Consider the following 22,919-nt stretch of genomic DNA (forward strand, 5'->3'; position numbering starts at 1 on the left):
TATTACAATAGTGAATATACAGCCACATCTACACTAGGAAGTAAAAATGTTACTAAATAAACATGAAAAAGTATCTTAATCATTCTTAAACTGGTAGTATGGTACCTATTCTGCTTTTGACCCATGCTATTGACCTTCTTCTAAACCATTTCTGGACACTGTTTGGGAATTAACACAAGAAAGGTACTCTTTTCGGTAAGTATATGCATGTCATCATCTTTGGGAGATTAAGAGAAATTAATGGTATATACAGCTAAGAGATAACAGGTGTATTCAGGTCCAAAGAACTGGTCCTGACACTGGTTAGCTAGTGAGGTAATTTCCCATTAAAGCAGCTAATCAGTTTCACTGATTCTGAGAGGGGAACATGGACCAGAAACAGAGAGAGATCTGATTTCAACGTATGTTTTTTCCTCATTCATCTTTAAGAAAGTGCTTACACAACATCATAAAGACACAGCTGTGCTTAGATATTAATTGTATTTCAACTCCTTTTATAGATACTGTCTGGATCACTGGGCACCAGAACTGATGGTATTGGAAGTTAAAATAAGAGATTTTACTTTCATTGTAGTACCCACTGTGGGAATGTTTCTGGGTTGTGGGAATTAATATAGAGTGATAATTGCCTCATTAAGGTACAAAAGGTAACAAAAGGGAATTAAAGCTATGCAGCTTGGCTATTCATCTTAGACTATAATCAAAGGAGGAAGACAGGTACCTCTAGAAGGTGATACACCACCTAGCCTCTAGTGTCTGGTCCAGCAGCATGAAGTCTCCCATAGTCCCATCCTGTAGTTGGCAGCATCTAAGTTCTAAGGCATCCAAACGATTGTCAAACAAAGAGAAAGACCATAAGTGCTCTCTATATATGCAACATTTAAATTTCCAGAAGTGAGATGAATCTCAACCTCTCTGGCTTCTCTGACTGTAGTGCATTGTAACCACTGGTGCCTGTAGAAGACAAAATCATTTAGGGAATCTTTTCAAGACAGAGGAACATGAGCTTCATCAAAATCTGAGAAACTGAAATCTATAATGCACCTGGGACAAGGAGATAAGGTCACTTATATTAGTCTGTGTATCAAGCTCTTCAGGCAGGTCTGAAATGGACTGGAATAAAACTGGACACTATGTTCAACGAAGTCAGTACTTTTTAACGTAAAATGAGCCAATCCATTTCGATGGATCAGATACAGTTAAATCAGTCAAATGGCAAACTTAATCTGAAATTGAGTTCCATGTCTTTACAAAATGAGATGACATTAGAAAATCTGAACTGTGTAGGTACACTGTCACGAGTTTTGCAAAGGTTAGCATGGATATGTTTTCATTAGGGGTTGTCTTTAAGGGGGGATATAGCACAGTTTAAGATGTCCTAAGAGCAAGATGGAGTGCAATCTTTGTCACACAATGGGACAGAGCTGTTCTTGTGGCAAAAGCTTTCATCCACCTAGCTCATGTCTATAGTAATACTATACACATATGTGTATATATATGTAACACTGTATATATATAAGCGTGTCAAGGTCCCTCTGGATGGCATTCCTTCCTTCCAGTGTATCAACCGAACCACACAGCTTAGTGTCATCGACAAACTTTCTGAGGGCGCACTCAATCCCACTGCCCATGTTGTCAACAATTTGTTGAACAAAATTAAAAATTATATATACATATATACCAGGCTTTTTTCCTCCTGCCTGACAGTGAGGAACAAAGGCCCTGTTGAGTCCTGGAGGTATTCCCTTCTCACCCAGTATAGCCACATCCATGTTGCTCCCTGGGAACCAGTGGGGCAGGTGCTTCTCCCTGATTCATGCTGTCCTGTTCAGTATTGATCTCATCTGCTGATGACTACTATGGACCCTGAGGGACACCATAGTACCCTGGTCATCAGACCCTGTTCAGTATTGATCTTTACCTGTGTCACCCTTCCTTTCACAGAAATTTTGCCAACACCTTCAGACCATCTCTTAGTGTGATTTTGCTTTTCCTAGGGAAAGAAACAAGGTGCTGTTCAGAGCTCATGTCTGGCAGAACCCTGTAGCTGAAAGCCATTCCTTTGAACCACTAAAAATGGGGTATGAGTTTCATCAAATAATGCTCTTCAGATACAGCAATTTGTGACAATATCAGAGCAGGGTTTTTGTCAGCTGCCTGTTATTCTGTTGCATACTGAAGCTTTCCCAGGTGTATCCCCCCTAGCTAAGGTGTGGGACCCTGCTGAATACCAGATACCTCTGTTGTGTATTATCGTGTTAGCTAAGCTGTCACAAAAGTTGCCAGTGTATATGTAGAACACAGAGATTAATCCAATTAAACCTTCACTGACTTTTCCACATTCCTCATGTTGCAGCCTGTATCTCTTCACAGGCAGGCATTAGAGCATGGTAAGATTAATCAAATTATATTTACAGAGTGGCAACCCAACAGAAAGTATGACATAATGAGAGGGAGGCAGGGAGGGAGTGATTAGCAGTTAAGCTTTAACCCACCATAACTGCTAGTGATCCTTAAACTCTCCATGTCAATTTTAATTGTAAGGATGACTTTAGGAAAGGCATTTAGGTAAAAGCATTGCACACCCTTACCTGAAGTTTGTGAATAATACAAGTTTCAGATTTTTTCCAACTTCTGAAGAAGACCCCTAAAGACAGTGTATGGCTTATACAATAAAAGCTAATATGAATAACAGCTTTAGTGAGAAATAGAGTATCTGGGAATTAAAACTAACAAATATGCTCAGATTGAAATTTATGTAGTCACATAACGACACAGATGGTAAATTTTACTGATATGTATTTTTCCCTGGTGTAGAGCACACAGTAGCAATCCAGAGTGACAGATTGTATCCCAGGCTAAAACTGTGTCAGACACAAAGTAATCATAAGATGTTATCACATAATTTGCACTGGGGCCAGCCTGAATCTTTTAAGCCTTTTTTGTTCAACTGCACTGAGTTGCTTTTCAAATGGGTTTTCCTCCTGTAATATAACTCTTGTATTTTTTTATTGTTATTAATGCATCTTTTCACTAGCTTCTAACAATGGTGACCCTAAAAAAATTTTATTATTATTATTATTATTATTGCTGTTGTTATATAATGCATTATTATTATTATTATTATTATTATTATTATTATTATTATTAATACTACTGGTCCTATCTGGTGAACAAAATCAGCTTGATCTGCAGCTTTTGGTGAGGTCGTATACACAGATTTAAGTAACCATTGAATGTAAAGAGTTAGATATGAGATTCATTTCTGCCAGTTTAGCCATTTTGGCTAAATCAGACTCTTTAATTAGGCTCCTTCTATTTAAAAGGCAAAAGAAATGTTTCTCCAGAGACTCTTTACCTTATTACTTTTAGAAATTTATTTTAGGATGAGCAAACAACCCTTGTGAGGATGTTCACCTTACGTCCAGATGACTGACTTCGGTGAAATATCTAACATTTTAATTGCTAAAGTTGAAGAAAATTAATCTTTTCTATAATGGCAATGCTGGGGAATTTTTACACATGAAGGCCAAAAAAAGACCTCCACTGACCAGCTATGAAGTGTTAAAGCCTATTCATTGACCCTGATTCAAACTCTTTGAAATAGATTAAGTAAGTTGTTGAATTACATTAATTCATGACCTTTGGGAACTGTTTGAGAATTAGGTGACCTAAAGCAAATTATATGAGGGGCCATATTTTGATTCAGTGTTGTAAATGTTGTATTTCAGTGTTGTTCATGCTCAAGAACTGTTGGTAGTGCTGTTTAATATTTTCATCAACAACCTGGATGAGGGAACCGAGTGTATTCTCAGCAAGTTCGCTGATGACACTAAACTGGGAGGAGTGGCTGACACACCAGAAGGCTGTGCTGCCATTCAGCAAGACCTGGACAGGCTGGAGAGTTGGGCGGGGAGAAATTTGATGAAATTCAACAAGGGCAAGTGTAGAGTCTTGCATCTGGGGAAGAACAACCCCATGTACCAGTACAGGCTGGGGACTGACCTGCTGGAAAGTAGCGAAGGGGAAAGGGACCTGGGGGTCCTGGTGGATAGGAGGATGACCATGAGCCAGCAATGTGCCCTTGTGGCCAAGAGGGCAAATGGCATCCTGGGGTGCATTAGAAAGGGTGTGGTTAGTAGGTCAAGAGAGGTTCTCCTCCCCCTCTATTCTGCCTTGGTTAGGCCACATCTGGAATATTGCATCCAGTTCTGGGCCCCTCAGTTCAAGAAGGACAGGGAACTGCTTGAAAGAGTCCAGCGCAGAGCCACAAAGATGATTAAGGGAGTGGAACACCTCCCTTATGAGGAGAGGCTGAAGGAGCTGGGTCTCTTCAGCTTGGAGAAGAGGAGACTGAGGGGTGACCTCATCAGTGTTTACAAATATGTAACGGGTGGGAGTCAGGAGGGTGGAGCTAGGCTTTTTTCAGTGATATCCAGTGATAGGACAAGGGGCAATGGGTGTAAACTGGAGCATAGAAGGTTCCACGTTAACATCAGGAAGAACTTCTTTACTGTGAGAGTGACAGAGCACTGGAACAGGTTGCCCAGGGGGGTTGTGGAGTCTCCCACATTGGAGATATTCAAGGCCTGCCTGGACAAGTTCCTGTGTGATGTACTCTAGGTTACCCTGCTCTTGCAGGGGGGTTGGACAGATGATCTCTTGAGGTCCCTTCCAACCCTTGGGATTCTGTGATTCTGTGATTCTGTATTGGCTCAGGGTGCAGCTGTAAGCACCTTTCCATCACTAAATATACTTGTATGTAGATTTTACAGATGTGTTGAAATTGGTATCAACAGTTGTCTGTCTGTAAAAATGTATACATACTTTTTAATTTATGTGGAGTGAATCAGGTTCAAGCTGGCTACATACCATTTCCTTTCCCTTTATTTTAGTGAAAGGATGAGAAAGAACTGATGGTAAAGGGAATTTCTCCTTCCATATGAGCCTTCAGAGAGAAACTTTTTTTTAATATTTAACCATTTTCTATTTGTGGTCTGTGTGTACTAGGCAAAGGCTCAGAAAACACATGATCTATTCCCATGTCTGCCACTGGTTTGTTGTGTTATTTTCAGCAAAAGTACATTTTCTCATATGGGACCTATGCTTTTGTGGGTCTGACCTTGTAACCAGCTGGTGGTGAAAGTTTGTCTTGTGGCCATGGATGCACATCCGTTTTTAGCTCTTTTCCTGACACATGACAACTAGATCAGGAGAAGGGCTGGGTTTGAAACCAAACAGCGCTTTCACCATGGCTGCACAAGCAGTATTGCTGGTCCAAAAAAGTATCTGGAAATGTGTGGTGGGGAGCCTCCACTTCAGCTATCAATGACTAGGAAAATCTTGCCTTGTCTTCCCTTTCTGTAAGAGTAAGAATGCAGTGTTCACAGCAGAGGACCACACAATGCAGGGCATGCCTCAGACCTTTCACACTTTGCTGCCTCTCATGAAGTCATGCTGGTGCTATCAGCTAAAAGCTTCAGATCCTGCTTAACCTGCCCATTGTGATCCTGCCTGTGGCATGCCCTTGCAGTCATGATGGTGCCAACCTCAGTGCACCTGGTTCTTACAGGGGCAGCATTTCTGGATTCAGTGTGGATGTCTCCACCTTGTACTCTCTATTCCTTACAGCTATGGGGTCAGCAGGAACTGTAGATGGGATCTTTCTCTTTCCTAAGCACACATGTGCAAAGCCTAGTAAATTCTGAAGTACAACAACCCACACAGTAGAATCAGGTCACCACCTAATAACTGCTTTTCCTTTGATATTTTTGCTCAGCATGTGGTATTGCAAGTCTTGCTTTACTTACATGCTCTCTGTTGTTGCTGCACATTCTTAGCACTCATGATGAGCTGGAGTCATAAGCAGTAAGCTATGAACTTGCAGTAATAATAATGATAATACAGAAAACTCAGATTATTTTTAATGTGCTCATACTTACTTCCTTTTTTCAATGGGGCTTTTAGTTTAAAGACAAGAAATTAAACCCAAGAGCTACAGCAGGCTAAAACAATTTTGTAAAGAATACAGAATGGCAACTCAATAATAATGACAGTACTATAACGTGCATTTATAAGATGGTTTTCATCCAAAGCTCTCAAAGTGCTTAACAAACTTTGTAGGCAGAGAGCAAACTGAAGGCCATGTGCTTTCAGGGCTAAGGTAGGGGTGAGGTGCTTTGGAATGTTGACTCCTTTGATGCCTAAGAGTGTTGGATGTTGTAAAATAAAGAGGCTGAGTGAACCTGGTGACAATTTTTTTGTGATTTTAGGAACTAGAGAAGAAGGGCAAAGCTTTTACAGATGGACAGCATCACTTATTTATAGAAGGCTCGTGGCTCTGTGATTTGGCAGAAAAGAGCTACTCAAAATCCCATGACCTGGAGTTGGATCTAGATGATTTCAGCATGGAAACAGCAACAAAACACTTAAAAATGTCAGAAATTAACAATCAAATCAACTCACCCATGAATATAGCGGACTGTCTGTTACTAAAAGTGTTTAAATCAAAAATATATGCAACTTGAAAAGGTACAGTGTAGCTCAGAAAAGTTATGGTCCAGACATAAGAATAAAATTATAAGGCCTGTCCTCAGGAAAGACTCAACCAGGATGGTTGCAATGGCCTCTTCTGGCCCTAAAAAGCTATGAATATATGAATCTATTTATTTATTTATTTCTGAAAGGGATTGGCATGGGAACAAGTGGGGACACTACAGATATATTTGTGTAATGGTCTAAAAATAAGGCTGGTTTTCCTGCTGTGATATTTTGACTGCAATAACTTAATTTCATATTTGTAGATGTTTGCTATTAATTACCAATAAGCTTTGCAATTAATAATAATAGTAATAGTAAAATACCAATGACTTTCTTTGCTTCTAGTAGTTATCTGTTCTACTCGTTTCCCTTCTTTTTCTTTTCCAGTGAGCACAATGATTTCTTAGAACACCTGGAGCTTTTCATTTGTCTGTATTTTAATGTTATTTCCATTCAAATATGACAAACCAAAAGACTCAAACTCTCCGTTTCAAATTATACCCATTTTCCCATAATTCTCTCAGTGTCCTTTCAGTGCAGACAGTTTGCTTTTTAAACACTTGTTATGTATATTTACATTTTTAAATACAACATCAAAATATGTTAAAATTGGCATGTTTGGGTGTATTTGTGAGATTAGAACTTGAATAGGTTACTAAAATTATTATTTTTTTAGATCTCTTAGTTTGTATGTACAGCAGAGTTGGAAGTTATACACAACCAGATCTTAAACCTTTGGTCCAATATAATCCTTGTGGTAGTGAAGCCTGTTTAAGGGCAACGCAGTTTAGCTAAGACAGAGAACTGTGCATATCTGGTTACACAAACATCTGGTTACACAAGCGACCTTATTGGGCCTGACAGAAATGGTCTGTTATGGTCCAATTGGAGTAAAGCCCCAGTGCCACACCCTGTTTCAATTCATGATCCCAAGAGTGAAATTAAGACACAAACACGGTCAAGTACAGTAATCAGACAGTTTGCTTATTACAGATTACAAAAAGACAGTTATGTAAAACAGGATAATTATTGTAATAAAGGGGACAGCAATAGGGAAGATTGGAAAAATGTAGAAAATGAAGTAAGAATTCCACATGCAGAGAGAGAGAGAGAGAGATAGTCACCACCATGGATCCAGCAGTGTCCCAGGGATCTGTTGTCGTTATCATTGGTGGTGGGAGTTCTTCAGGGTTAGTAGTTGGTATCTGAGCAGAGTGTCCCTCCAGAGTCCATTGGCAGTGGGTGTCCTCGTGGAGATGTCCTGGAATCCCCTTGAAGGTAATCCATGGAGTTGCCCTCATGGTGATGTCTCATGGAGGGTGTCCCTCAGGGTCCATAGTAGTCATCAGCAGAGAGTGTCCTCATGGAAGTGTCCTTCTGGAGTCATCCTCATGGCAATGGCTCCCTGACAGTGTGTCTCTTGGTGGTATGTCTCTTGGTGATCATCTTTCCCCCTTCTGTAAAGAGTTGGGGGGAGTACCTCTGCTGTTCACATCATGTATTAAGCATTCCTGGTGGACCAGTTTCTCTGGTCTTGCAGCCAGCTCTTTGACACATATGCCTGCATCAATCCTTGGGATAACACCTCACACCAATCCTCAAGGTAGTGGATGGAAAAGTCTTAGCTGTTTCCCACTCATCCCTCAGGCAGTCAATGGTGGAGTCCCAGTTCAGCTCCTCACACCCTTCTCCCAGGCAATGGACATTGGAGTCTTACCTCAACTCCTCCCACCCATCTCTGAGACAAAAGATAGGTGGATTTCCATCTCAGCTTCTCGGACCAATCTTTGAGACAACAGACAGTGGAGTCTGATTTCAGATCAGTCTCTCACAGGGTCCAAAGGAAATTTATCCTTCATAAAACCACTGGCTGATGCAGTGAACACAACTTCCCAGGACATCTTTGTGGATGTTCAGTTCTTCCAGTCAGATGCCAGCTCCAGGACAGATTAAATTGATTCAAGTACAGAGTGATACTGTACTCTTCTCTCCCCTAGTCCTGTGTGTGCAGACCTACTCTCTCCTCTTGCACTGAAAAAAGGCAGTGAACAAGTGTCACTGGTTGATAAAAGTTGATATATTTTTTTGTCTTGCAATAGTTTTCAGCCAGACCACCCAACCTCACAGCTGGATTAGCTGACTCAAGGTGGATGGGAACATGTGACTGGAAGATCGAAAGAGAACAGTACATGCCTGTGTTTAAGGGATGTCTACACTAATGAGTAAGTAGAACCATTCTTTAGTTGTTCTGAAGCCAAATGGCATGACGTCCTCTTTTTGGTCCATTCTTTCGATTCTCCTCCGCATCCTGCTTGGGATGAAGGGTAGGAAGGAATGGCAGGGAAGCAGGGGTGAGCAAGCAGCTATGTGGTACTTAGTTGCCAGCTGGGTTTAGATTGTGACACATGACACTGCTTGCACTTGTTTTACCACACCAAAAAAGAATAGTTTACTGGTGTAAATCCCTCTTTCATGCTGGCCTTGAAACATGATCAGGCAATGAGTGTGTTGGTTGACTTGGATCAAAACTATGGCAGCTCTGCTAAGTGTGCCTATACAGATGATAAGGGGCAAAGACTCATGCCTGTACTCAGCTTAGTTTGAGTATTTCATCCATCAGACACCAGCATGATCTGAGATCAGACTGTAGGCAGCAGCTGGCTTATGTCTAACCAGCTTAAAATGCAAGCTTGCATCTGTCTGCACATATCTGCTCAGGCGTTAACTACCTTTACTCACCTGCATTTTCTCCAGGGAGTTCAGGTTGTAGTTCATGGTGGAGTGCTAGTGTTCAGGCTATCCTAGTTCTTGCTGACCTCCAAAACCCATTCATTCTTCTAGCCCTCATGATGATACATAAAGATGTAAAATGGACCTGTGTAAAACAGTGGACACCAATATTGTGAATTAAAAAGTTATCAGTATCAATGAAGTCGAGTATACAACAATATGCAAAACCTCCCTATAAAAGAAGCTTCTTACCCATATTCAAGCAGTGTGACTTCAACAAGCTGGTGGGAAGAGGATGATAATATGGAGATACTTGCTTAGGAAATATCGTACGCTTGCCTACTAGTATATACATGCATGAACATATATATGTGTATATCTGTGTATATGCATATACGCATGGGATTTGCCTGTGCTAGTAAACAAACCAGTACAATTGCACAGAAGCAAACACTGGAATTTGATGTTCTCTGGACTACTCATATAGTCCCTGGCATGTTGTTTATCCAGGCTAGCTAACACTGTTTCAGACAACTCCCGGGCACAGCTCAAGAGCCAGCATGCACCAGGCATTGTCCCCAGCAGGCAAGCTGGAATGGGATATTTTATTTTGGAGGTAAGGTTGTTTAATATTAAGGAAATGGACAGACTGTGCCAGCTGGCCTGAGGGACAGAGCTGATCCTGACACTTGCTTAGCTTACTAGCAGAGATATAGTCAAGATGTGTGCCAGGAGATTTGTCTTGGTCCCACTTCTGCAAGCTTGCCTGGCAGTAAACACTCAAGTTCCTTTCTCTTCTGCTGTTGGCTCAGTGGTGAGGAGCTAAAATACTGAATGCTGTTGGTACAGAAATGAGGGAAGAGATGTACCTTCAACAGGAGCAGGAGGAATGAAGGGTGCAATATAAAATAGAGAACTGGAAGAAAACCATGAAGAAACAGCTTGCTGTCCCTGCTGAAGACAGCAGAATGGTGGGGACAGGACTTCACCTTTTGGTGAAGTACTCCATGTAGACAGGCACTTTATGTATCTGCAGGAATTAGTTTGTGTTTCCTGACATAGATACCATTAGTAGCAAAACTATGTTCATATGGTTACCTACTTCAGCCAAGTGCTAATAGACAGCACCCATTAACTGTAGTCATGTTCCTATTACAGCCAGATATTGCCCATCTACAGAGAGTCATTTTGAGGATTTGGCTCTATTTTTTTTATGCCCATGGCCACCTGAATGAGAGAGCCTGGGAAAAGAGTTCAGATGGGAGAAATTAAGGAAAGAGGTAGGGAGAGCATATGTCTTTTCAGGTTTCCTTTTCTCTCTAATTAAATACAGGTTGCTGTTTCTTTGAGTTCAATATATAGTATCCATTTAAAAATAACAATAATTAAAGATTCTACTTATCATTTTTTCTCACAGAAGGCTTTCAAGGAGTTGTTCCATAGCCTGAGGCTAAAGCTAGCCCAGATATTAGCTGAACCAGGGCTGTCATTGTGAGACAGTCTGCACTACTGCGATGTTTAAGAAAAAAAAAAAAAAAAGTTAAATTAATGACAAAAGATGAAAGCTAGGAAAGCATCTGAACTGTACAGGAAAACAGCGATCACAAGGGAAAACGAGGCCAAATACCTGTATTCAGACATCTACCACAGAACCTAAAGCGGGCTTAAATTCTGGATTCTGAGGGAAGGAGCTCTATGATTTACACAGCTTTCCTCCTGTATCTGCTTACATGACCTTGACTCCCCAGGTAACGGGAAGAAGGTTTGCATTCAAAATACTACTTTATAGATGTCCTTTAACTATCGCATCTGGCTTTCCTCTCTGATTCTACAGAGAAATAGGACTTGGCTGCTTGAATAATAGGTGAAGTTAATTTTTCTTTTGGGCATACACACCACTGCAATAACATAAGTTCATTTCAGGCACCACAGAAAGCTGCTTTGGGCAACCCAGGTAGTGATTTTGTAACATGAAGAACCATCAAGGAGAAGAGCAGGGGGCCTGCTGCTGAAGGAAACTATCACCAAGCAGCCTGGCATGAGCAGAGCTGTCAACTATGTGCAATGTTGCAGACCCTCCAGCTCAAAGAGACAGCGGTACTACAATATGTCAAGTGCATCACTGAGTTTCAGCTCAGTGGAGAGGACAACGCATACACCTGGGAACTGGGGAACATCTGCTGGAAGAAGTCACTTGAAAAATAACCTTGCAATGGCTTGGGAGAAACATCTGTGCAGCAAGTGACTTACCACCAGTGATGGAAAAATGGGAAGAGAGAAGTTGGGGAAAGTGTAAGAACCACCTTGTGTCAATAATACAAGGAGCTGATGACAGGATGAGGGGAATTTAGGTCAGCACAAACTTATTTGGCTATATAGCTTTAATGCATAGGAAGTGATGCAGCATCTGTTCAACTAAAATGCCTATGCAGCTGTTTTAGCACTGGTTAATATGAACGAGAGGGATCAAAACTTTCCTTGTTTTCCCTATTGTTCACTTTGAAACTCTATGTTTTATTGTTTACTTATTGTAACAGTTTGCTCACACGTGTTTCCTACTTTGTACATACATAACAGCAATCTGGGGAGGATATGAGTTCTTTAAACCAGATGAATACCATATCGTTCTAAGAGATGTGGAATCTAAGACACAAGGTGATATATTTTGTCCAGAACAAAGCTAGTTATATATATAAGATAGGAAAAGACTCCAAAACTCCTCATGCCTTCACAATGACTCTTGTTTTAGCCATTATTTCTGGCAAATCTTGTTATTCAGGCAGAGCAAAGATTCAAATGAAACATCTTCTGACAAGATGCATTCCCTCTAGGAAGTACTACGTGGAATTCCCCAACCTACATATTTTGGGAAGTCAAATTTGGTGGCTCCTTTTGGTTTCACGTGATTGCACATTTCAAGACTAGGATACAGTTTCATTTGTCTGAATCTATTCTCCATCCAAGCTATATTTGTGCTTGGGATTACCCCAAACCAAGTGCAGGATCTTGCCTAGTTGAACTTTCTTAAATTTGCATTGGCCTGCCTCTCCAGCCTACCATATTCCCTCTGGATGGCATCTCCTTTCCCTCCACCCCATTAACCGAACCACACAGCTTGGTGTCATCAGCAAACTTGCTGAGGGCACACTCAATCCCACTGCCCATGTCACCATCAAAGGTGTTAAACAGCACCAGTCTCAACACTGACCCCAGAGGAATGCCACTTGTCACTGGTCTTCCACCTGGACATCGAGCCATAGACCACAGCTCTTTGAGTGCAACCATCTAGCCAAATCCTTATCCACCTAGTGGTCTGTCCGTCAAATCTATGTCTCTTCAGTTTCAAGACAAGGATGTTGTGCAAATCAGTGTAAAATACTTTGCACAGTCCAGGTTACTAGACTCTGTCTTTTAAACAGACATCAGGAACCATGGGTTAGACAAAGGAAGCATGAATTAGACAAAGTTTTTATTTTATTTTGTATGGCTATATCTCTTACTAAAGACAGCAGACCAGCTACCCCATTCATCTGAACTCATTCCTGGCAGAATTTCTTCTGTCTTTGACAGCTGCCTTCATCTTTTGGATGGGCAGTAGAAAGGACAGGGATGTTTCTTGGGTGAGCAGTGGAAAGGACAAGAGTAAAGGAATAGTGAGAGACTAAGAGCAGGAGACAGGCAAAAGTTAAATAGCTGCACGTGAATCTTGAGAACATGGTGTTTCTACAAGTGAACAGGTGCAATACACTTAAGGAGAGATCTTTAACCTTCAAAGGAAGAACCTCAGTTCGGTGAAGTAGAAAAAAAGGACAGAAGGAATAAAACAAAATTAACAGGCTTCAGATGACTTCTGTCATTCATCAGAGTGTTGTGAAAAGGAGAGTAAAGTCAAGAAGTCAAAAGACCTAGGCAGGATTTTACTAACTTATATCTGGTTTTCTTCCTTTCTTCCTTTTTACCCAACTCATTATGGCTGCAGTAATCTTATCAGCACATCAAGTTATCAGCACCAAAGAAATGTATGTGTAAAATTCAGACACTTGGCTTCTGCTGACCACCTGGGGTCTTATTATTTATAAAATAATAAAATGACATTGTCAAGATGAACCTTTTTAGTTCCCTGTTCTCATGGAAAGTATTTCATGAAAGTATGTTAACAATTAATATCACTTGATATAGTTGGTGAAGTAGGAAGCGATATTTGCTCTATGGTATTGAAAAATAGGACTGAAATTTGTTCACAACTCATCTTTGTGGCTGTCACCAAAACACAAATTCAATATGTCTCTACCCTTCTACTGGAACTTTACTACCTTCTCATGACTGTAACTTTCCTTTTACCATTGTTTTTCTGTCTTTGCTCATGAACCAACTTAGGATTCCATGCATTTTTTTGAAACATATTTTTGTTGAAATTTCTATATATGTTCTGCTTTTCAACAGGTATATATCATATTTAGTCACTTCTGAAGATAGAATCATAGAGTCATAGAATAGTTAGGGTTGGAAAGGACCTTAAAATCATCTAGTTCCAACCCCCCTGCCATGGGTAGGGACATCACACACTAAATCATGTCACCCAAGACTGTTCAACCTGGCTTCGAACACTGCCAGGGATATAGAATCAAAGAATAGTTAGGGTTGGAAAAGACCTTAAGATTACCTAGTTCCAACCCCCCTATAATGGCCAGGGATTTGTCTAATTTCATCATATAACTCATACTCCAACTCCGAGGGAAGTCTGTAAGACTTGATTTTCCAATGGAAATCTTTAAGAGTTTGCTGGCTCTGTTACACTGGGGCAATACCAGATTGCGTTCACTGAGTTCATGCCTCTTCATCATTCTTAGGCTCCCTTCATTAAGCAAACCATGGTAAATTCACAGATGACAAGAAAATGCTCTCCAGGGTCCACTACAGAAGCTGCTGCTTTTTTGCTCCTACCCAAGAGGGTTTTCCCAACACCAAAATCTGAGGATTTGCACTCTCAAACATTTCCATATGACTTTAGGACAAGCTCAGTATTCTGCAATGCTTTTTCATAGCAGTAAACTGCAATATGAAAGACCACTTCTGCACAGAGCTGCAGTGCTATTTTGCACATTTTGTACTCAAAAGGACACTCACAAAATTAATAGCAGTCAGAGAACCACAGAAACAACATTTGCAATGCTGAAAGTACTTTGCAGTATGGCCAACATGAGATGGTCATAGGCTTGACTGCTGTAGAGACAATTAACTCATACAAAGTAGCTGAGAGAGGACAGTATCCTTGATACAGACTCTGAGGAAAATTTAAGTATACTACAAAAGGAATTTGGCCTTGGTCTGGTTTCACAAAGTGGACATTCTTCCACTCTCATAGATTTCACATGGTTTGCACAGATAAAAGGATTTGAGCCTTTTGAAATGAAAAGGAGATTTCTACTATATGCCAGCATGCTGCTGACAAGGTCTCATCCAAAATGCACCATGACCATGTCTCCCCCTTGGTTCCTCTGTAAAGCATGTAGCAACCCGTGTCTGCACCACAGGAAATGTTGTTTGAACAGACCATCCTCGGGACTTGACACTGAATGAGATACCACACTCAAGAGTCTATGTAGCACTTTCTGTTTGTGACTCTGTTTATCATACTACAAGTCTTGATTATTCTAATGACACTGGCCTTCTTCAGAAACACATTGTTTATACCCCCAAGGAGTTTGCTGCGCACACAAGTATTCTCAATCTACTATATAAACAAATGTGTTATTCAGCAGACAGCTGCAGTTCTGGTGCTGATAACTGGCAAAGGGGCTGACAATAACACAGCAAATATTACCACCTCTCTAAGTAGTTTGCACAATTTTACAGGAACTGGATTCATTCTCCATCATTTCAGTGGGCTCTGGAGCTTGCATTGTTGTCTGCCTTGGGGTCCTTGGTAGATTTTTACTTAAACCAAAAAACTTATCTCTTGACCCTGCACCTGTAACTTCATGTTGTCCTATTTGAGCAAATACCAGATGATGGCTTTCATAAAATTAATCAGTTGTCAGACCCACAGCTCTGGGAATACACCAAACACAGGTGCATTTCTTGCACAGACATTGCAAGAAACACAGAATGATAGAAGATATGAGTTGGCAAACAGGGGAGGTGTTCTTCACTGAAATTGTGGTGATGTTAGCGTTCACTGGTTCAGTTACCCCTGTTGAATCACAGAAGTCCTTTGTTTTGATACAGGCTGTAGAATGTGACTTTCTGAGGTGTTTAAAGTATTTAAAGCCTGAATTACACTTGGAGGGAATTTAGCTATGGGGAGAGGGGAGACTGAAGGAGAAAAAAAGGAAATGAAATAAATAAAAGAGATTCTATGTCAGTTGCATGTATAGTATTCTGTAAGGGGGGCTGAAATGATTAAAAAAGAAATGACTGATTTTGATTGGCTAAATACACCATAGTTGAAATCGTATTCTAGCACATAGAATAAGGAGTCAGTGGAGACCATCAGAGATACCTAGGTATTGAAATCAATTTGACTTAGCAATTGCATATTCATTTCTAGTTTCTGACCCTTCTCATTGCAATGCAAAGATCTATTTTTCTCTCCAAACAGTTTTGGGAATATCAAAGTTTGGTATCCTTCCTTCTTTCCTTTGGGCCAGGTGTGTAAAATTTGGAGATTCTACTAGGGCAATCAAAATTACAATCTGCTACAAGAAAGTCAAAAACCTCATCCTGTTGTTCCAGCCATTAAATGAGGGATACAAAGTCACATTGTTAAATAATCACTTGAAGAACTTCAAAGCACCACACTTGTTTCAAGTAAATCCAGTCTACACACACAAACAAAAATTCCCGTCATCCTGCCTTAGCTATTGAGATGATAGTTCCACAACAGACTAAGATGGTCTCTAAAGGTCAATGTTTTGAATCCTTATTTCTGATCTTTCTGTGTGTGCATGCTTGTTAGTTTTTCCTCCAATATTATCTCTCCCTCTCTAAATATATCCAATATTATTATCTGTCCCTCCCTAAATAAAGAGGCATCACACACCGGAGGGTGAGAAAGAAGGGCAGGAGACAAATATGTGATTGTCATTGTATGTCCTTTCCTGACTTTTTTTTTCATCTCACACACACACAGACAACAATAATTACAGGGAAGGCTATATGTATGTGAAATAAATGTAAATAAATTAAGCAAACTGTTCAGCTGGTACCACTCCTTTCTTGTTGCAGATTCATTTCATGTCACTGAAGCCAGAAAGGTCAACCTGATTGCTCAGTTAATATTTTTATTGCTTGCAGAATCATAGAATCATAGAATAGTTAGGGTTGGAAAGGACCTTAAGATCATTAAGTTCCAACCCTCCTGCAATGGGCTGGGACAACTAACACTAAACCATGTCACACAAGGCTTAGTCCAACCTGGCCTTGAACACTGACAGTGATAGAGCATTCACAACCTCCCTGGACAACCTATTCCAGTGCCTCACCACCCTAACAGGAAAAAAATCTCTTCCTTATATCCAATCTAAACTTCCCCTGTTTAAGTTTTAACCCCTTACCCCTTGTCCTACCACTACAGTCCCTAATGAAGAGTCCATCCCCAGCATCCCTATATGCCCCCTTCAGATACTGGAAGGCTGCTATGAGGTCTCCATGCAGCCTTCTCTTCTCCAGGCTGAACAGTCCTAACTTTCTCAGCCTATCTTCATACGGGAGATGCTGCAGTCCCCTGATCATCCTCGTGGCCCTTCTCTGGACTTGTTCCGACACTTCCATGTCCTTTTTCTGCTGAGGACACAAGAACTGCACACAATACTCCAAGTGAGGTCTCACGAGAGCAGAGTAAAGGGGCAGGATTGCCTCCTTCGACCTGCTGGTCACAATCCTTTTGATGAAGCCCGGGATATGGTTGGCTTCCTGGGCTGCAAGGGCACACTGAAGCCGGCTCATGTTCATTTTCTCATCGACCAACACCCCCAAGTCCCTCTCCACAAGGCTGCTCTGAATCTCTTCTTTGCCCAACTTATAGCTATGACTGGGATTACTCCAACCCAGGTGGAGTACCTTGCAGTTGGCACGGTTAAACTTCATGAGGTTGGCATCAGACCACCTCACAAGCATGTCATGGTCCCTCTGGATGGCATTCCTTCCCTCCAGTGTATCAACCAAACCACACAGCTTGGTGTCATCGGCAAACTTGCTGAGGGTACACTCAATCCCACTGTCAATGTCACCAACAAAGATGTTGAACAACACCGGTCCCAGCACTGATCCCTGAGGGACACCATTCATTACTGATCTCCAGCTGGACATTGAGTCATTTACCATAACCCTTTGTGTGCAGCCATCCAGACAGTTCTTTATCCACCGAGTGGCCCATCCATCAAATTGATGTCTCTCCAATTTAGACAAGAATGTCGTGTGGGACGGTGTCGAATGTTTTGTACAAGTCCAGGTAGATGACGTCAACTGCTCTACCACTGTCCATCAGTTCTGTAGCCCCATCATAAAAGGCTACCAAATTGGTCAGGCAGGATTTCCCCTTAGTGAAGACATGCTGGCTGTCACCAAGCACCTTGTTGATTTTCATGTGCCTTAGCATGCCTTCAAGGAGAATCTGCTCCAAGATTTTGCCAGGCACAGAGGTGAGACTGACTGGTCTGTAATTCCCTGGGTCATCCATTTTCCCCTTCTTGAAAATGGGGGTCATATTTCCTTTCTTCCAGTCATCAGGAACTTCACCTGACTGCCATGATTTCTCAAATATGATGGCCAGCGGCTTAGCAACTTCATTCACCAGCTCCTTCAGGACCCGCAGATGGATTTCATCAGGACCCATGGACTTGTGCACGTTCAGATTTTTAAGATGGTCTCAAACCAGTTCCTCTCCTACAGTGGGTCCAAGGTCTTCATTCTCACAGTCCCTGCATCTGCCTTGCAAGACTTGGGTGGTGCGGTCAGAGCCTTTGCCAGTGAAGACCGAGGCAAAGGAGTCATTCAGAACCTCAGCCTTCTCCAAATCCTGTGTAGCTAGTTCACCCGAGAGCTTCCTGAGGGGGCCTACAATCTCCCTAGTCTGTTTTTTATTTGCTATGTACCTGTAGAATCCCTTCCTGTTATACCTAATATCCCTATCCAAGTTTAATTCTAACTGGGATTTAGCTTTCCTATCCTGGTCCCTAGATTCCCGGACAACATCCCTGTACTCTTCCCAGGCCACCTGTCCTTGCTTCCACATTTTATAAGCCTCTTTTTTCATTTGAATTTTCTTCAGCATCTCCTTATCCATCCAAGGAGGTCTCCTGGCCCTCCTGCTTCACTTCATTCTAGTTGAGATGCAACACTCCTGAGCTTGTAGCAGGTGATCGTTGAATAGCAACCAAGAGTCTTTGGCCCGCCCTCCCTCTAGGGCTATATCCCATGGAACTTTGTTTTCTTGTGTGTGTTCTAAGCCTTGTATTAAAATTTCTTATGTCTCTTCTTGACAAGAAGATATAGGCATTGTTCCCTGCCATGAATACTGTGAGCATTCAAGCGCTGTCAGCATTTTAAGCAGGAAAGACAAGAACTCAGATCAGATCTTTTCAACACTGTCCCACACAACATTCTTGTCTCTAAATTGGAGAGACATCAATTTGATGAATGGACCACTCGGTGGATAAAGAACTGGCTGGAAGGCCGCACACAAAGAGTTGTGATCAATGGCTCAATGTCCGGCTGGAGACCAGTAACGAGTGGTGTCCCTCAGGGAACGGTGTTGGGACCGGTCATGTTCAACATCTTCGTCGCTGACATGAACAGTGGAATATATTAATCAGTGATTTAGATGAGGGAATTGAGTGTACCCTCAGCAAGTTTGCTGATGACACTAAGCTGGGAGGAGTGGCTGACATGCCAGAAGGTTGTGCTGCCATCTAGCGAGACCTGGACAGGCTGGAGAGTTGGGCAGGGAATAACTTGATGAAATATAACAAAGGAAAATATAAACATATATAAATATATATAAATATAAATATATAAATATAACAAGGGAAAGTGTAGACTCCTGCATCTGGGCAGGAACAACCCCAGGTTCCAGTATAGGTTGAGGAACGACCTGTTAGAGAGCAGTGTAGGGGAGAGGGACCTGGGGGTCCTAGTTGACAGCAGTATGACCATGAGCTGACACTGTGCCTTTGTGGCCAAGAAGGCCAATGGCATCCTGGGATGTATTAGAAGAGGGTGGTTAGTAGGTCGAGAGAGGTCCTCCTTCCCCTCTACTCTGCCCTGGTGAGAACTCATCTGGAATATTGTGTCCAGTTCTGGGACCCTCAGTTCAAGAAGGACAGGGACCTGCTGGAGAGAGTCCAGCGCAGGGCAACTAAGATGATTAAGGGAGTGAAGCATCTCCCTTATGAGGAAAAACTGAGGGAGCTGGATCTCTATAGTTTGGAGGAGACTGAGGGGTGACCTTATTAGTGTATATAAATATATAAAGGGGGAGTGTCGTGAGGATGGAGCCAGGCTCTTCTCAGTGGCAAACAATGATAGGACAAGGGGTAATGGGTACAAACTGGAACACAAGAGGTTCTACTTAAACTTGAGAAGAAACTCCTTCTCAGTGAGGGTGACAGAACACTGGAACAGGCTGCCCAGGGAAGTTGTGGAGTTTCCTTCTCTGGAGACATTCAAAACCCACCTGGATGGATTCTTGCGTAAACTTATCTAGGTGTTCCTGCTCCGGCAGGGGGATTGGACTAGATGATCTTATGAGGACCCTTCCAATCTCTAGCATAATGTGTGTGATACTGTATGACTGAGTGTGTCCTCAGCAAGTTTGCTGATGACACCAAGCTGTGTGGTTTGGTTGATACACTGGAGGGAAGGAATGTCATCCAGAGGGACCTTGACATGCTTGTGAGGTGGGCTGATGCCAACCTCATGAAGTTTAACCATGCCAAGTGCAAGGTCCTACACCTGGGTTGGAGCAATCCCAGACACAGTTACAGGCTGGGCAGAGGAGAGATTCAGAGCAGCCCTGCAGAGAAGGACTTGGGGGTGCTGGTCAATGAGAAAATGAACATGAGCCAGCAGTGTGCGCTTGCAGCCCAGAAACCCAACTGTATCCAGGGCTGCATCAAAAGGATTGTGAACAGCAGGTCAAAGGAGGGGATCCTGCCCCTTTACTCTGCTCTCGTGAGACCTCACTTGGAGTATTGTGTGCAGTTCTGGTGTCCTCAGCATAAAAAAGACATGGATCTGTTGGATCAAGTTCAGAGGAGGGCCACGAGAATGATCAGGGGACTGGAGCACCTCCCGTATGAAGATAGGCTGAGAAAGTTGGGACTGCTCAGCCTGGAGACGAGAAGGCTGCTTGGAGACCTCATAGCAGCCTTCCAGTATCTGAAGGGGGCATATGTGAACGCTTCATCCCTGGTAGTGTTCAAGGCTAGGTTGGACGAGGCCTTGGGTAATATAGTTTAGAGCGAGGTGTCCCTGCCCATGGCAGGGGGCTTGGAAATTGACGATCTTAAGGTCCTTTCCAACCCTAACTAACTCTATGATTCTATGATTCTATGATCTAAGCTGAAACTTTTCTACTGCAGGAGAGAGACAGAGTTGGGACAGAGACCCATGAAAAAGTCTTAAGATACAAACTGGTCCTGAGGGAAGGTGGTCAGGGGCAGTGGTCAAAACTCAGTGAGGAGCTGCTTCCCAGAAGAGGCTCTGCCTTGCCAGTATTCTGGTATGCATGAAATAATCTGGGTGATGGCCATTTTATGCCCCAAAGCAGTCTGCTCTCTGCCTTTTCAGTCCAGCACTGATCATGGGAAAATGAATACCCAGAGAAGAATCAGCCCTGTTTATTGTCATTCATATTTTTCTAGTAGTGCCAAGACACCAGCACTGGTGTAGCTGGAAGACTGTACCCTGCTCATTGCTTAGACTTAGGCTGAGCAGAGGAAGACTGCATAGAAATGTCTACAAAGAAACCGTAGAGGTGAGCTAGGAGCAATCCTTCCCTGACAGGGGGATTGTGGACATAAAACACTTTAAAATTTCAAAATACTCAAAGATGGCATAGAAAAACGTGTTCTTAGAAATCTTTCAGACAAATTCTAGGAAGAAAGACTACAGGACAAGAAAAATATTTATGTTCTGTTTGTGGTAACTTTGTCCTGAGTCTTTTGTTGTTTCTTTTAGACCAAGATTTTAATAAGTAAATTTTTGTTTTCATTTTTGAGATGTTCATAATTTTACATTGTCTTTGTTTAGCTAGCTAAACCCATTATTCTCTAATTACATTCTCATTAATTTGAAGGCCAGAACAGACATTGTTTTAACATAGTTTGAATTTTTCATACTGCAAATCACAGGATTTGACCAGTGATCCCTCTATCAGGCCTGTAACTTCTACTGAACAAGGGAGCTTTTTTAGGAAAGACATCTAATCTTGATTTAAGAACTTCTTTAAAGACTACTTAACAACTCATCAAGCTTGTCTGGGTTTTTTTCTTTGGTTTATAGAAGTAATGAACCGAGTCCCTATCCTCCCCTCCTGGAGATATTTCTTAATGGAAAGTAAAAATGCCACAATTACAACACACCATGTGTGGGACATAAAAACTCATTCTCACTCTAGTATCTGTATGGTATTTAATAAAGTACCAACACTGCAGCAATAATGTACACAGGGAATCAAGCATCATAAATAAAAGGAGGAAAATGTAATAATGGGAAGTTGGAGAAAAATATGAAAGCAGCTGTAAGAGCAGAAACAGACAAGGAAAATAAAACAAGAGAAAAAAAGAAATCAAAACCCCTCACAGCCAGACATGGAAATAACGTATTCTAAAATAGGTACACTTTTGGAGGATTCTTTCTGAATAGAGGAAGAGATAAACAGTCATTCATGTACACACACACACACATATACATGCACATAACTTGCCAGATCTTACCAGATGATGTAGTTGAGGCTGGCTGAACTTAATTAACTTGAATGAGTGGTTTTAGATTTTAACCTTCCTTGTTTATTTGCTTTCACTGTGCAGTGGTAAAGACTTTCAGACACGGAGGGAAGGGAAGGAAGGAAGGAAGAAAGGAAGAGGTGAAATGAAGAAAACAATAAGCTTTCCATATTTGTCCAGTTGTTTGTTTCTAAGGATGCAGATAAAGCGGCACAACTCTGATACTGATCTACACCATCTGAGAATCTGGCCATGGGAGGCTCTTCTTCTCTAGATTTCAAAGATGATAGTTCTTTTTTCCTTCAACCACATCTGCTGCTGCTACAGAATCGCTGCAGGGGCCTGTTGTCCATCATTAAACTCACCTGATGTGGTTTGACCACTTCCATAGATCTCTTAGCTTCCAAAACAAGATTTTCACACCCAAATTCATTTATGGGAATGAATAAGTAGGAATGAATGACTCTTGCTAGTTCCAGACCATGACTGGGAGCTGTTTGGGAAAATGCTAATTTGCCTGGGCTGAAGACTTGGCTGGGAATGAAGTTTGGAAGAACTGTTGGATTTCAGTTGACAAGCTCAACGTGATCTGGCAGTGTGTGATTACAGCCCAGAAAGCTAACTATATCATAGGCTGCACCAAAAGGATTATGGCTAGCACACTGACGGAGGTAACTGTTTCCTTCTACTCTGCTCTTGTGA

General features: G+C 41.8%; 1 long non-coding RNA gene across 1 annotated transcript; it reads left to right on the plus strand.

Moving 5' to 3' along the window:
* The first annotated feature begins 1,708 nt into the window (after positions 1-1,708).
* Positions 1,709-22,525, plus strand: LOC133222456 (uncharacterized). Its single transcript, XR_009728293.1, has 3 exons — positions 1,709-1,799; positions 1,998-2,081; positions 22,302-22,525. It is a non-coding gene; the product is annotated as an uncharacterized LOC133222456 (long non-coding RNA).
* Positions 22,526-22,919: the final 394 nt, after the last annotated feature.

Source organism: Neopsephotus bourkii, unplaced genomic scaffold (genome assembly GCF_033783945.1).
Source record: "Neopsephotus bourkii isolate Nb327-2 ecotype Australia unplaced genomic scaffold, CSIRO-AGI_Nbou_v1 NB_1600, whole genome shotgun sequence".
In the NCBI taxonomy this organism is placed as follows: domain Eukaryota; kingdom Metazoa; phylum Chordata; class Aves; order Psittaciformes; family Psittacidae; genus Neopsephotus; species Neopsephotus bourkii.